At 40.6% G+C, this 16,916-nt stretch overlaps 1 protein-coding gene and 1 pseudogene across 1 annotated transcript in view; both read left to right on the top strand.

Annotated features, from left to right (window-relative positions):
* ADGRB3 (adhesion G protein-coupled receptor B3) overlaps positions 1-16,916 on the top strand; it is an 898,087-nt gene that overhangs the window by 135,548 nt on the left and 745,623 nt on the right. The gene's annotated exons all lie outside the window — the stretch shown is intronic.
* Positions 10,813-12,041, top strand: LOC138446093 (cAMP-dependent protein kinase type I-alpha regulatory subunit pseudogene; annotated as a pseudogene).

Raw genomic sequence — 16,916 nt, 5'->3', positions numbered from 1 at the left:
AAACAGATCTCAGGGTATATTGTAGTGAGTGGGAGTCTGTACTACTTATAATCATGTTGCTGTTCAGTCCCCAAGCTGTGCCTGACTGCTTGCGACCCCACAAACTCTAGCACACCAGGCTTCCCTTTCCTCACCATCTCCTGGAGTTTTCCCAGATTTGTGTCCATTGCATTGGTGATGCCATCCAACCAACTTATCCTCTGTTGCCATCTTCTCCTTTTGCCTTGAATCTTCCCTAGCATCACAGTCTTTTCCAATGAGTTGGCTGTTCGCATCAGGTGGACAAAGTATTGGAGCTTCAACATCAGTCCTTCCAATGAATATTCAGCATTATAGTTAAATACAGTGTTAAATGTTTGGGCAAGCTTTTCAAAGGGCTCTGGGTACACAAATCCATAAAGTGATAAAGAGAAAACAAATAGCACCGAGAAACAAACAAAAGCATTCTTATAAAGTTAGATAATAAAAACACCTTAAAAACCAACTTGTGTATGTTAAACGCAAACTCCTAATATATACACACTACTGTAAATAAAGCAGATAACCAACTAAGACTTACTGTATAGCATAGAGAAATCTACTCAATATTTCATAATAACCTATAATGGAAAAGCATCTGAAAAAATTTCTATGTATGTATGTATAACTGAATCACTCTGCTGTACACCCAGATGGTAAAGAATCTGTCGGCAGTGAAGGAGACCTGGGTTCGATCTCTGGGTTGGGAAGATTCCCTGCAGAAGTGAATGACTACCCACTCCAGTATTCTTGCCTGGGAAATCCCATGGACAGAGGAGCCTGGCAGGCTATAGTCTGGAGTTGCAAAGAGTCAGACACAACTGAGTGACTAACACATTATAAATCAAGTATACTTCAATAAAAACGTAAAAACAAACAGAAAAAAAGATAAAATATCTTTTGAAGAAAGATGAAGATCAACTAAAGATGACCTAAAATAAAATAATAAAATCTATAAAAAATCAGCTTTTACCATTAACCTCAGGGAACTGTGGTTTTGTATGGACCCCAATGTCGGCGTCTATTTTTACATGAGCTTTTGTTTTAAAAGCATGTATGCGATAGTTGCAACATTACCCTTTTACAAGATCATGTGTTATTAAAATGTAGTAGTTACTTGTGTCTGTGTGTCTTGGAAAACTAGCTTCAGTGTATCTGTAGAAGGGCAGAAGTAATTATTTTTAATATATAAAATTTAATTTGGAACACAACCTTGTCTTCCATTTCTCTTACACTCTTAATGAAGAGTGAGTTTGTAGAACCTGAAGCATAGTTGGAGAGTATGCTGGTTGTTGTTTTTTGGCCGTGGCTCAGATGGTAAAGCATCTGTCTGCAATGCGGGAGACCTGGGTTCAATCCCTGGGTTGGGAAGATCCCCTGGAGAAGGAAACGGCAACCCACTCCAGTACTATTGCCTGGAAAACCCCATGGACAGAGGAGCCTTGTAGGCTACAGTCCATGGGGTCGCAAAGAGTCGGACGCGACTGAGCGACTTCACTCATTCTGTCATGCAGCAATGATCTGAAGTTTAGCTGAAGGAATTGGAGAGCTGAACTGAACTGTCAGCAAAAATGAACTAGTTTGGTTTTCTGAGAAGCACTATTTTTATCTACATGATTCAGATTATGAAACTGAGGCAGCGGAGATAAAGGCAGCTTCGCGAGGTCACACAGGTCACACCACTAGCACGGAGTGGTGCTGGCGTTTGAACGCAAGCAGCCTGGCCTTCCTGCACACCATGGCATGTCCCTTTTTTGATCCCAGATGAGAAGGGCTACTGCAGCAAACTGGCTTCTTGAGGGCGCACCGTGAATTCATGTTGCTAATTCCTCAGAGCCTCAATATATTTGCTTCTGATGCTGCTGCTGCTCCTGCTAAGGCGCTTCAGTCGTGTCTGACTCTGTGCAACCCCATAGATGGCAGCCCACCAGGCTCCTCTGTCCCTGGGATTCTCCAGGCAAGAACACTGGAGTGGGCTGCCATTTCCTTCTCCAAAGCACGCGTGCACGCCTAGTCGCTTCAGTCGTGTCCGACTCTACGTGACCTGGTGGACAGCAGCCCACCAGGCTCCTCCGTCCACAGGATTCTCTTGGCAAGACTACTGGAGTGGGTTTCCATGTCCTTCTCCATTGCTTCTGATGAAATGCTCTTCAAAAGTCTTTTCCATCTTCTTTGCATTCTTTTCCTTACGGTATTTTATCTAAGTGTGTAAACTCTCCCATCATCATTCATGGGTGATATTGCTTTGGTACACAGGGCAACATGAAAAAGCTCATAAAGATTTTAAACAGATTCCTTTGTTGAAAGTTTAATGACAGGGCTGAATATGCATATATCTTGTATGAAGAGTTTCACCTAACGTGAAGAAAATAATAGAGCAACACTTTCTCTGAAATGAGAGTTACAAGTCAGTGATTTCTTTCTCTACTATTGCCTTGCAACAGGCTTTTGGAGAAATCCTAGAAAATAAATTACTTAGATGTTTTTTTTTCCCAGTCTTAACACAGATCATTGCTAATGAGTAGCTTCTTCATGATGTAAAAGGGCTTCAGAGCCTTCCAATCACAGGTGATGTACATGTAACAACGAATCTGATGGTTTTCCTGCCTCCTCTGGGACCTGACTCTGACAGAGGAAGAAGAGGACAATAAAAACACTGTCTGTACACTTCATTCTCAGAAGTAGGGTTTCTTGTTTGAAAATTGAGCTGATATAATGGAAAGACGATAGGGAAAGGGGAACTGTTGTTTACTGTCAGATTAAGCATAGAATTTCAGATTTGCAAGATGAAAAAGTTCTAGAGCAATTTCACAACCATGTGAATATACTTAACACTGCTGAACTGCATACTTAACAGAAGTTAAGATGGTCCATTCTGTGTTAGGGGCTTCCCTGGTGGCTCAGAGGTTAAAGTGTCTGCCTGCAATGCGGGAGACCTGGGTTCGACCCTGGGTCAGGAAGATCCCCTGGAGAAGGAAGTGGCAACCCGCTCCAGTATTCTTGCCTGGAGAATCCCATGGACGGAAGAGCCTGGCGGGCTACAGTCCACGGGGTCACAAAGAGTCGGACATGACTGAGCGACTTCACTTTATGTGTTTCTTAACTACATAAAAAGTTGTACTTAATACTCTGTATAACTTAAATGGGAAAAGAATTTGAAAAAGAATAGATACATATATATGTATAACTGATCACTTTCTTGTATACCTGAAACTCACACAACATTGTGAGTCAACTATACTCCAATGTAAATTTTTAAAAAGACATCTTGGTTGCATCCAAGTTTTGATGATTATGAATAAAGTTGTTATAAACATCAAAAAATAGAGAAAATATTTTTGTGAAGTTGAAAAAAAATAAACTTTAAAAATAAATATGTATTTCTATCCTACAGGATTTTTGTAAATCACATACACATATAATATGTCATTTTTATATATCTATAAATACTTATACATTTATATATACACATACACACATATATGTACATATACACCTGTATATCTTACATCATATACTTATATCTCTGTATATTTTGGAATAAATTTAGAAAATCCCTATATATTACATAAATATATACACATATGAAAATATATATATATACAAAATATATACATATACACATGCATTTATCTAGTTAGTCTTTTCTTCCCAGTGAGAGCTTATTATTTCTTGGTGTTGTGGCTGGCCTTTTGCACTTGACAATATAATACAGCTCTCTTTCTATGTCTGTTTATTACAGTTTGTAAGAAAGATGATATTGATGATAGTGATGTCACAGTTACTGACAGCATAGCATTTGTCAGTCAGTCATTCCTCTATTGATGGGCATATTTATTGTAAAGTCTTATTGTAGTCAACAATTCAGTACAAATTTTCTTACTGATGCGTTCCTGTAAGGTGACTCTCAATCACAGATTTGTATATTTATAATTTTTTTTCTTTTTTTAAAATCAGTACTAAAAATTAACCTCCATAAAACCTGAGCATATCTGGTATAATCTTGCCAATATTGGATAATATCAGTAGTTTAACAAGACATAATATAAATGTTTCCTAATGTAATTTTTAATGTATCATATGATTTGTATATTTTCTAGATACCTCTTGTTCATTTCCAACTTATGCTTTTTTGTTATGATCTGTTCAGCTTAGTTCAGTCGCTCAGTCCTGTCTCACTCTGTGACCCCATGGACTGCAGCACACCAGACCTCCCTGTCCAGCACCAACTCCTGGAGTTTACTCAAACTCATGTCCATTGAGCAGGTGATGCCATCCAGCCATCTCATCCTCTGTCATCCCCTTCTCCTCCCACCTTCAATCTTTCCCAGCATCAGGGTCTTTTCCAGTGAGTCAGTTCTTCGCATCATGTGGCCAAAGTATCAGAGTTTCAGCTTCAGCATCAGTCCTTCCAATGAACACCCAGGACTGATCTCTTTTAGGATGGACTGGTTGGATCTCCTTGCAGTCCAAGGGACTCTCAAGAATCTTCTCCAACACCACAATTCAAAAGCATCAATTCTTCAGCACTCAGCTTTCTTTATAGTCCAGCTTTCACATCCATACACGACTACTGGAAAAACCATAGTTGACTAGACGGACCTTTGTTAGCAAAGTAATGTCTCTGCTTTTTAATATGCTGTCTAGTTTGGTCATAACTTTTCTTCTAAGGAGTAAGCATCTTTTAATTTCATGGCTGCAGTCACCATCTGCAGCGATTTTGTAGCCCCAGAAAATAGTCTCTCACAGTTTCCATTGTTTCCCCACCTATTTGCCATGAAGTGATGAGACCAGATGCCATGATCTTAGTTTTCTGAATGTTGAGTTTTAAGCCAGCTTTTTCATTCTCCTCTTTCAGTTTCATCAAAAGGCTCTTTAGTTCTTCGCTTTCTGCCATAAAGGTGGTGTCATCTGAGTATCTGAGGTTATTGATATTTCTCCCTGCAGTCTTGATTCTAGTTTGTGCTTCATCCAGTCTAAAGGACTCTGAATTATGGTTGTTACTATCTCTTTATTACTTTATAGGAACCCTTTATGTAACTTTATCTAGAAATGCTTATAGAAATGCTTGTGATCTTTATATAATCAATGAAATTGGAGTTTGTTTAATGGGACATGTGATACTCAGTTGTAATTAGAATTCTACTTCTGGTATCTTAATACAGCTCACCCACAGAGTCTTGGGACATGAATGTTATCTCACTGGCCCTTCAGCCTTGTCTTTCTTTGGTGTGAAAATGTTCTCTGTTTTCACTCTTCTGTTTCTAGTAGAGCATTTTATTATTTATCCCTGGGCTTTCTTCTTTTTTTTTTTTCACCTTTAAGTTTTTCTAGAGTCTCGGAAAACTTTCATTTGATTTCTTTAGTAACTGTTTTGACTTTCTCTAATCCTAATCCTTTAAAACAGATTTTAATTTTATTTAATACTCTTTGAAGATAATTTGACTTTCACATCCTGTCATATTCCACTTCATGCTGTTAGTCCAGTGGTCCAGTGTTTCCCCCCGTGGATCAGTGAGCTTGCTTTCTCATTGGGCTGTTGTGTCTATTGGACAGAATATGAGTCATGAAAGCAGCAGGCTCTGAGTCATCTCACAGCTGCCATAAGTCACTGTCTTGTTATGGCAGCATGTACTAGGGTGGCTTACACAGTGCTCAGCTGGACCAGACAGGAGGCAGGGAGGCCCATGGAAACAGGACATTAAATTACCTTCTGTGAATTAAATTATCCAGTCACATGTGATGTATGAATTTATATATCAATCTGTATTTTATATATGAAAAAATGCTTTTGGTGTAAAATAGCCTATCTAAATGAAGACTCTGGCCATGTGGACAGAAAAATAGTCTTATGAGAATGTGAGCCTCTCCTTTGCTTCTCAGGGTAATGAATTGTCCATACATGTGCTGCTGCTGCTGCTAAGTCATTTCAGTCATATCCGACTCTGTGCGACCCCATAGACGGCAGCCCACCAGCCTCCCCCATCCCTTGTATTCTCCAGGCAAGAACACTGGAGTGGGTTGCCATTTCCTTCTCCAATGCATGAAAGTGAAAAGTGAAAGTGAAGTCGCTCAGTCGTGTCCGACTCTCAGCGAACCCATGTATTGCAGTCCACCAGGCTTCTCCATCCATGGGATTTTCCAGGCAAGAGTACTGGAGTGGGGTGCCATTGCCTTCTCCACCATACATGTGCAGGGAGCAGCAAAAGTAGTGAAGGCACTCAAAGGCAAGCATTTCTATAACATTCGTATTTGAGGCAGAGTTTGTGGTAATGGAGCAATTCATTAAGAATGTGTTGCTGTCTGATGACATGCTTTTTAATCAATTATTCTTTTCATTCATTTGAACCTATGCATTTTTAATTGACAGAAGGACTTTCCTAGAATCGACTCAGAAACTGATACACCATTTCCATATACTTTAGCGTAATTCATTTAAGTACCATAAATGGAACCATTTTAGCCAATGGCATTTGCACATTTGGCAGTAGTCAAAGTAGGTAAGAATGTTAATTTTTTAAAAAAAAATATGTGAAATGAAAGAATCTGTGAATAGTTTATGGGAGATTGTGAAACCTAGAAATAAAATTATCTAGCTGAGTGTTTTCTTGGCAGCAAAGTGCCCACAGTATTCATATTATCATTTGGTAAAAATTGTCATTAGCAGTATTAGCATTTCGTTGGCAATGCTGCATGCAAATTAGTCTAGTATTGTAACATTGAATAAAAGTGGTTGCAAATACCTGTATCATGATTAAGTTTTATGTCTGTGTGAATCTGTGCAGTAACACTGGACGGGCTGGCTGTCAGGAAAAAAGAAATACTGCTAACATTTGCAGCAATAATAGTTTCATAGTTGCAGAATATAAAGCATTCTAAGTCAAATTTTGTGACTACTGAAAAATAAGTCAGAGTAGTCAACTTAGGGTAAAGCCTTCAATACCTGGTGTATAGTATTTCTAAACATCTCTAAGGATATTGATAGACATATATGATGGTATAGTAATATAAGCTTCTGAAGCACAATCATTTTCATAAACAATGAAACTTTATCAAAATTGAAGAATTGACTATAATAGTGTGCTCTAATTCTTGATTAATTGGTAACCCAATTAATAGACATAAAATATCTCTGGTAGCCAGAATATTTGGTTGAATTTCCATTTTATGCCATGCTACTCACTGAAAAAAAGATTACATTAAAATTTCAGCATATGTATTATGAAACTGGTTTTACTGAAATTCAGTAATTAACATTGCTTCCATAAACATCACTATCCACATGTTTTGTGGTAAGAATAAAAACCATTGCTCTAAAAGGAAGTAGGGAGTTTCAGAATATTTTATATTGAAGTTCATTTTAAACAAGGGTCTTTCATTAAATACTGAGTCTTGTGATCGCTGAATTACTATAAAAGGTTTTATATGTTTCTGATGGAGAAGGAAATGGCACTCCACTCCAGTACTCTTGCCTGGAAACTCCCATGGACGGAGGAACCTGGTAGGCTGCAGTCCATGGGGTCACAAAGAGTCGGACACAGCTGAGCGACTTCACTTTCACTTTTCACTTTCATGCAGTGGAGAAGGACATGGCAACCACTCAGTGTTTTTTCCTGGAGAATCCCAGGGACGGGGGAGCTCGGTGGGCTGCCATCTATGGGGTCGCACAGAGTTGGACACAATTGAAGTGACTTAGCAGCAGCAGCAGCATATGTTTCTGAACTATACAATATTGAGTACACAGTTTCAGCCTACCTAACTGAGGATCAGAGGAATTAGTGGAAGAAGGTCAATCAAAATAGGACATATGTGTTATTTATTGCCACAAGAAGAATGCCTTTGCTTTCGCATTGTTTGCTGCTGTTGTTGTTTAGCAGCTAAGTTGTGTCCCTCTCTTTTATAACCTGCCAGGCTTCTTTGTCCATGGGATTTCCCAGGCAAGAATACTGGAGTGGGTTGCCATTTCCTTCTCCAGGGGATCTTCCCAACCCAGGGATTAAACCCAAGTCTCCTGGCAGGCAGTTTCTTTACCACTGAGTCACCAGGAAAGACCCATTCCCATTGTTTACAGCCTATAAATAAATGAATGCATAGATTACATTAACCTTTATTTGTCTGTGTTATCAGATATAGTTCTGTGTATTTGCACTGCAGCAGATTTGTATGAACAGATACCTTGTCAATTAATTTTTAATTTTATCTCTGCATAGAACTTTGGCCATAGCATTTTTTTTTCTCTCTGGCATTTAACTATTTTCTTTATTCTGGGAGACTTCCATTCACCTCTGCCTTTCTTTTTATAACCTGTTTTGTTAGTTTGGACCCATATTTAGAGAACCCTTGGAGTGTGATTGCCTTGAAACAGTTATAATGGATAATATAGGGATCTTGCAATCAGAGCGCCGTATGGTATCTGTAAATAAATCATGAGGATGATTCATTCAGGCCTTCTTTTAATGTATTTTCTTACCCACCATTGACAAAGGGAGAGACTGGTGGTGCAGGAGCTGACTAAAGGGAGGTATGGGTTGGTGGATGATGTGTATAATATGAGCCAGAAAAATGTACAGTTTCAAAGCATGTAACTGCAGTTGCAGCCTTCAGCCTTTAATGCCTGAACAGCCACTGTCTAATCTGCAGCAGGCCTGGCTGCAGAAGTGTGGCCTTTACCAGCTCCATTCCCCATGTATTTCTGGGAATTGGAGTTCTACCCTATCCCACCCATCTGCACCGGGTTACTGAGAACTGACCCTTTTTGGATGCTTCTCTTGCCCCTCATGTGCAGCCTCTCTCTCCTGGGGTGGCTGTTTCTCTCTTGGACAGCTGTCTCACCAAGTGCATGACTCAGAGCATAGCTGGATCCAAGCTCTGCTGTCTCACATGACTTCCGGAAAGCACCACATGGGCAAGAATGACTCCAACTCCAGGCTCCATATTGCTGCTCTCAGGCTGCATAGGACAAGACTTGTCCCTTGCTGGGTATTCCTTGCTGAGTCGTCTTCTGTATTTCAGAGGCCAGTTCATCCTCTGTCAATAAGACTGTCCTTAGCCAGGTTCCCCCCAGTCTGTGCACATCCCGACTCCATGCACACCCCCTGCTGCGTTGACCTTAATCTGCCAAGGCTAAGCAGAGGAAAATAAGTCCCCTCACTTCCCTTTTGCCCAGCCACAGCTGAGCCTCCAAGTTAAATAAAATAAAATGATAAAACGGCAGACATGTAAATTCATGGAGAAAGGAAGAAACTTATTTAAAACATATTATTATGCAAAATGCCTGTCTCCTAGGTATTATAACACATTTACATAACCAAAAGGCTTATTAAAATTTCCCCCATATCAAGGAAGCATTTTGCACTGAAATTATTTAAAGTACAACCTGTAGAGAACTAGGAAAACCTGACAGTTTTAAAAAGAAAAATACATCCTCTCCATAGTCTCCCATCTGTTTGAGCTATGTGTGTGCTGAGTCCTTCAGTTGTGTCCAACTGTTTGCGACTCTATGGACCGTGGCCCTCCAGGCTCCTCTGACCATGGGATTCTCCAGGCAAGAATACCAGAGTGGGTTGCCATTTCTTTCTGCTGCAGATCTTCCTGACACAGGGATCAAACCCGCCTCTCTTATGTCTCCTGCATTGGCAAGAGGGTTCTTTACCACATCTGTTTGGAGCCGTTGTCAAAATTGGAGTCCATTCACTGCTAGAAAAATCTGTTTCAAGTGGAGAGAGAATTTAAGGGGGAAGACATACTGCAATTATTTTTTAAAGTAATATATATTCTATTATTGGGATTCCCTGGTGGCTCAGATGGTAAAGCGTCTGCCTGCAATGTGGGAGGCCTGGGTTCGATCCCTGGGTTGGGAAGATCCCCTGGAGAAGGAAATGGCAACCCACTCCAGTACTCTTGCCTAGAAAATTCCATGGATGGAGGAGCCTGGTGGTCTACAGTCCATGGGGTCACAAAGAGTTGGACATGACTGGGCGACTTCACATTCTATTATTAAGTATTGCTAATAAGTATATAAGTATGTATTAAGTGTATATTTATGAGTACAAACTTTGTGTGTGACACCACTGTAAATCCTCTGTGTGTGTAACATAAAGGCCCTAAGGATGTGATGTAGCGACATGAACAACTGGGTGCTAATTATGTATTTTCTATAATTCTGTGTTAATTCAATTATCATTAGCTGACTGTTCATCTCACATCAGCCTATGCCAGATAGCATAGAAAATTAATATATTTATAACAAAAGTTCTAGCTTTCAGGAACCTATGTAATTGGATAAAAATGTGTACATGAAAAATTGAGGTGATCTGTAGGTAATATATAAATAAATCACAAGCTATGCATTATAAGTATTATAATAAATTAAAACTGGCATAGGGAATTAGCTTAATTAGGAATTTTAAGAATTGACTTAGCCCAAAAAAGGTTTTTTGGAATTTTAAGAATTGACAAGCCTAAAAAAGGCTTTTCAGTTATAGTAGAATATTCCTGATATAGGAAGGTATAGGGAGTCTCAGAATATACAGTCTAAATAAAGAGAAATATGTGAAATGGGAAGATAGGTCCAGTTGTCTGGCACTCTTGAGCTTTGCAGGTCAAGTTCAAGATGCACCTCTGATGTTTTTGCCCCGAGAGTCAAGCATATGCTATACATGTGTGACTTTCTGGTCTTGATTTGATTAAGTTATAGTGCAATGAGTAAATCTGGTACATACCTGCAAAACCTTTTAGTGATGGGAGAAACAAGAAGCAAATTAATATCCAATATTCATGCACCATCCATGATTTATGGGGCGAACAGAATCCATACACACAAATATCAGTGATGCTCACCGAGTGAAGACAGGCCAGGAGAGGGCGCTCCGCTGGCCACCGCTGGGACGGAAGAGAGCCCTGGCTCCTGGTGGCACCTCTGCTGAGGAGGAGCGCAGCCCCTGGGAACGTGAGCTCTACGAGCAGAAGCACACATGCAGGCCCTGTTCAAAGACTCCATCCTGCAGCTGTGCACTGCATGGCCCGAGAGGCCGCGGCATTCGTCAGGGAATACTTTGAGAGACTGGAGAAGAAGGAGGCAAAACGGATCCAGAATCTGCAGAAAGCAAGCTCTTGTGCAGATTCAAGGAAGAATGAAGTCTCTCTCCCTCCAACCAACCCAGCGGTGAGGGGTTGGTGGTGACAAGGTGCCATCAACGCTGAGGTCTACGCTAAGCAAGATGCTGCATCCTATGTTAGGAAGGTTGGACCAGAAGGTTACAAGAGCAATGGCTGCTTTAGCTAAAGCTGTTGAAAAGAATGTGCTGTTTTCACATCTTGATGATAGTGAGAAAAGCAATCATTTTGATGCCGTGTTTCCAGTTTCCTTTATTGCTGGAGAGATTGTCATTCAGCAAGGTCATGAAGGGAATGACTTCTTTGTGATTGATCAAGGAGAAATGGAAGTCTGTGTCAACAGTGAATGGGCAACCAGTGTTGGGGAAGGAAGGAGCGTTGGGGAAATTGCTTCGATCATGAAGCACCTAGAGCAGCCACTTTCAAGGCTGAGACAGATGTGAAGTTGTGAGGCATCGCCCCAAGACAACTCTAGAAAGATCCTCCCGGGAAGCATGGCGAGAAACCTGAAGATGTGTGAGGAGTCTTTTAGCAAAGGATCTATCTTAGCATCTCTGGACAGTGGGAACATCTCAGGGTAGTTGGTGCCATGGAACCGGTCCAGGCTAAAGACAGGCAGAAGACTGGTGCAGGGAGAACCAGAGAAGGAGTTGTCTTTGTTTTAGAGGGTTCAGCTGCTATGCTGAGCCGTCGGTCAGAAAATAGAGAATTTGTTGAAGTGGGAAGATTGTTTTGGAGAAATTGCTCTGCTGATGAATTGTTCACCTGCTGCCACCCTGGTTGCGCGTGGCCTGTTGAAGCGTGTCAGGCTGGACCCGCGGAGGTTGGAATGTGTTTTCAGCCTGAGCTTGGACGTCTTCAAATGAAACCTCCAGCAGCACAGCAGTTTTGTGTCCCTGTCTGTCTGAAGTCTGCCTCCTGTGCCTCCCTGCTTGCCTCTCCCCATCCAGATTCTCCACGCAGATGGGCTCTGTCCCGCTTTGCAGGGACAGGTGGCCGCTGGCATCGCAGCTTCTTGGTTTCCATGAAAATTGCATTTACAGCACTGTTTTCATTTGGGAACATTAACTGAGTGTGCCTACAAAGTAAAATAAATAGGAAGAGTTCTATAGAGTCTTTGCTGTTCCTATATCTCTGTGTGCAGTGTTAGTGTCCACCCTGGGCCCTGCTGGCCATGCTTTCTGGTGAAATCAGACCCTGCACCACGTGGGTTACCATAGACCCGTGATGTAATAGTGCAGGATCTTTAAAGTGACTGAAGTTTCATATTATCATAAGCATATTTTAGACTGTGGCCATATATATGGCCATATTTGTATTTCTTTATAGAATAAGTGATGTCTCATTAAGCTCTGAGAATTAGGAAAAACATGTAGAAAAATTTTAATATAGTAGAAAGGTATCTGCCCGTGTTTAAACTAATTTAAGGGCAGGAAAATGTGCAGTTTTTCTAATTATCAGATGGATATGACATTTGCTTTTTTTTTAACGAGAATTTTTATTTGTCAAACTACTTTGCCTACTTTTGTTTTTATTTTGTTCTTAATGTTCCCTCTCCAATTCTAAAAGCATTTGAGTTGTGGCTGTCTATTCCTTTCTTTTGCTTTTCACACCAAATCATAAGCTGCAGATATTGGGTTCTGATTTAACTACATCTGACTCTGCTCATAAATTCTCATTACAACTGCATTTATCTAGTTAGTGCCAAATATTGATCATCAGATGCTGGACTCAGAGTAAGAATTTGAGGTTTGCACTCTTAATAGTTAACTTAGAGCTTTTGGTTAATGTACATCCTTCAGTTGACTCTGGGATAGTAATCTCATATGCTTTTGAAGCACTGATTACAGGAGCCAGGGTTTACTTGGGAGAGACAGACAAAATGTGATGAGAGAAAGGGAGGTGGTATTGCTAAAGGGAAATACGACAGGTAGACAGAGTTCAGTGTTGGGGACTTTGTCCCCTAAATTCACTGGGGCAGGAGATTTGGGAAGAAGTTTTTACTTTGCTTTAACCTCCCCCTATCTTTTTATATCAACTAGGATGTATGGTGGGTTGGGGGGCTCAGCTGGTAAAGAATCTGCCTGCAATGCAGGAGACTTAGGTTCGACCCTTGGGTTGGGAAGATCACCTGGAGAAGTATACTGGAGTATCCACTCCAGTATTCTGGCCTGGAGAGTTCCATGGACTGTATTGTCCATGGGGTCGCAAAGAGTTGGACATGACTGAGTGACTTCACTTTCACTTTTTACTTCCATGCATTGGAGAAGGAAATGGCAACCCACTCCAGTGTTCTTGCCTGGAGAATCCCAGGGACGGGGGAGCCTGGTGGGCTGCCATCTATGGGATCGGACACGGCTGAAGTGATTTAGCAGCAGCAGCAGAGCACTTTCAGAATATGTCTGTGTTTCAAATTGGTCTAAAAGGCCATCCTGCTGAAAAGTTCTGCTTTCTTATCTACCATTTTATTTCTCTGGAGAACTCTTTTTGGGTAAACTTGTGTTTTGAGTCTTAACTGTATTTCAGTATTTCCCAGCCTTATCAACATTACATTAGTCTTTGTGTACCAATGATTTCTGTTTATTTTTATTACTGTTATTTTTAGACAAATGTCACAGTTCCATAATTTCGGCGCTTTTATTTGCATTGTGATTTATATAATGGGGCTTCCCTAGTCGCTCAGACTGTAAAGAATCTGTCTGCAATGCCAGAGACTGGAGTTTGATCCCCGGGTTGGGAAGATACCCTGGAGAAGGGAATGGCAACCCAGTCTGGTATTCTTTCCTAGAGAATTCCATGGACAGAGGATACAGTCCATGGGGTTTCAAAGAGTTGGACATGATTGAGCGACTGATACTAATGCTTTTGTATAATATGTAGGGTTGTATTTGGAAGTGACTGCAAGTGTTTTTTTCCATCTGTATGCATCTGACTCTGATTATTAATCTCGTCTCCTTTCCCTTTCCCAGGTAATTTAAATCGGTCATTTTTATTTTTCATAGATTTGAACAGTTTTTAGATTATACTAAGTTTGGAGATTTTTACTCAGATACCCAGTCATATCCAACTCTTTATAACCCTGTGGACTGTAGCCCACCAGTCTCCTCTCTCCATGGAATTTCTCAGGCAAGAATACTGGAGTGGGTTGCCATTTCCCAGGGACTGAATCTGCATTTCTTAGTCTCCTGTATTGAGCTTCCCTGGTGGCTCAGATGGCAAAGCGTCTGCCTGCAATGCGGGAGACCTGGGTTCGATCCCCAGATCGGGAAGATTCCCTGGAGAAGGAAATGGCGACCCACTCCAGTGTTCTTGCCTGGAGAATCCCAGGGACAGGGGAGCCTGGTGGGCTGTTGTCTATGGGGTTGCACAGAGTCGGACACAACTGAGGCGACCTAGCAGCAGCAGCAGCGCCACCACCACCACCTAGGAAGCCCAAGTTTGGAGTATAAATCTGGGGAAAATATTTTATTTACCTTTTGGTGTGGGGTAGAAAGCTACCTTATTACAAATTTTTTACATTTCAAAATAATCGTACTGAGGATTTTGTGATCTGTATTTTATTTTCATTGCTTTTTGTATTTAAAAGATTAAAAATAATATTCTTATTAACTTAAAGTTTGATTTGATCTTTGTTTATATGGCAAAATTGTACTTAACTAAATTGTTTAGAATTCTACCAACTTCCACAGTTTGATGTATTATGTTATTGTGGTCATGATATTTAGATACATCTAGTGCTGTTTAAATGAGTTTTGCTCTTAAGTCATTTGGCTTTGCTGTTTACTCCCTTGTAGTTTTAATCTAAGAAAATTTAGATCTGAACTTCAAGTGATCACATTTAAAGCTTTATCTTTGTGCAGTTTGAATATATATGAGAGATTACGATTGGCATCGTTTGTCTCAGTGGATATTTAAGGCTGTAGAAGTCATTATTTCTGGACTTGGTAAGTGAGTTTATGAGATCTACTTCTCTAGAAATTACAGTGGACAAAGGACCATTCGGTATTGTTTCCTGGCTACTCATCTGATTACACTGTGTGTGCTAATACACTCTCTTCTTTTCGTTATCGATTGTCTTAACAGTAGGTCAAGTAATACAAAAGATTAAATAAGGAGATATATATATATATACATTTAAAATATAAATAAAGAAAAACAAAGCAGTCTAAAAAAATAATTTCAGTAACCAACTGAGAGTAGGAGAGGGAGTGTAAAGTCGTTTTTTCCTAACTGGGTGCATTTTTAAGGTAGCATGTCATAGACAAAAGCAAAGCTTCCTGGTGCTGATTGGAGGGGCTGGCGTATCCCTAAGGCAACATATCAGATTTGGTTGGAGGTCTTAGAACAGTACCAGGTTGGAAATTTTGGTTCGACTGTCAGAGAGGCAAGTTTTAAAAGCACAAGGTCATTTAAAAATGAGATTTAGAAATTAAATCACTTTGAATAGAAGGACTTTGGTATCCAGAGAAGGTATATTATTTGAGGTAACAGATGAAAATATGAAGTGAATATAAATCCAGAGGAGGTGTGAATTCTATAAAAAAAGCAAGTCCCTATGGGGAAAGCTTAGTGTCACATGGTGGTTTGGGTCTGTGACTTAGGAAGCAAGCTTTACTTTTCTCTGAAGGTCAGAGATTAAAACCAAGGATAAAACATTACAAACTGCTTTCAAGTACAATTCCTATTTGATCTTCATGTTAATCATGACTACGGCAGAACAAACACTGTTATTCTCATGTTGGATTAGGAAATGCAGACATTTATCATCTTTCCTGCCAGCCCTCTGCATAGCAGAAAAGAATCTTAAGGACCAAGAAGTTGGGGGTCAAGGGGCAGGGAGTCTAAATTAAAGGTGATGACGGAGACCAGCTCTAACTGAGAAGGCAGGAGAAAGGGCTTGCCCTCCTGCTCCCTCTCACAGCAGGCTCTACACAGGTCTGCACCATCCCAAGAGCTGCATCCATGCTGGGGGACTCACCAACCATGCTCCGTATTTTGTCTTCTCTTCTTGGCACTTAACATAGTACTATTCAGGTGGCTCACAATTTTTATGAATATGCACTATTTTTACCAAGTCTAAGCTCCTACTGCTTGCCACACAACAGGCCAATAAATCGAGAGAGGAGTTATTGGGACAAGAACTAATGACTTTATTCAGAAAGTCAGCAGACTGAGGAGACAGTGGACTAATGTCCCAAAGAACTATCTTCCCTGGCTGTGGATGCTAGTTGTCGCTTTTGTTTTGTTTATTTTTTAATAGAACAAAGAGGTGTGGGAGGTGAGGAGGCAAAGCAAAAGCAAGGTGGTAAGTGGTGGCAAATGTTTCCTGGTTCCTGCTGACTCCAGAGGGGAAGTGTTAATTTCTTCTTTTCTGCAGCCATTCACAGGTGGGCCTGGTCAGAATGTTTGCTGTGAGCTAAACATAGATATTTAGGTTAATGCTCATTGCATGGGAGGCAGGGTTCCTGGAGGTAGCCCATTATGTATGCTTTAAGCTATAGACAACCTGCCTTTAGTGATTAACTTATAGTGAAAACAACAGAACACAAAGGTTAAAATAAAAGAAACAGACCCAACATGGAGTCAGATTTGTTCTTCCTTATTATGCGGTCTGCAAAGGGGACCTGAGAAGCAAGAAGTGTATGAAATAGAAAATATGGGTCCTGAGCTCCAGTAGCTCATAAGGAAATCTAGAGGAGACCCCATCTAGGAGGGAGCTTCCATGTGGAATGTTACGTGCTGGGAATAGGAGGAGGGCAGTTAGACAAACCGGCACTTGGGAA

The sequence above is a fragment of the Ovis canadensis genome, chromosome 9 (assembly GCF_042477335.2).
Source record: "Ovis canadensis isolate MfBH-ARS-UI-01 breed Bighorn chromosome 9, ARS-UI_OviCan_v2, whole genome shotgun sequence".
In the NCBI taxonomy this organism is placed as follows: Eukaryota; Metazoa; Chordata; class Mammalia; order Artiodactyla; family Bovidae; genus Ovis; species Ovis canadensis.
The sequence above is the reverse complement of the archived record's forward strand: the minus strand, read 5'-3'. Positions and strand labels throughout refer to the sequence as shown.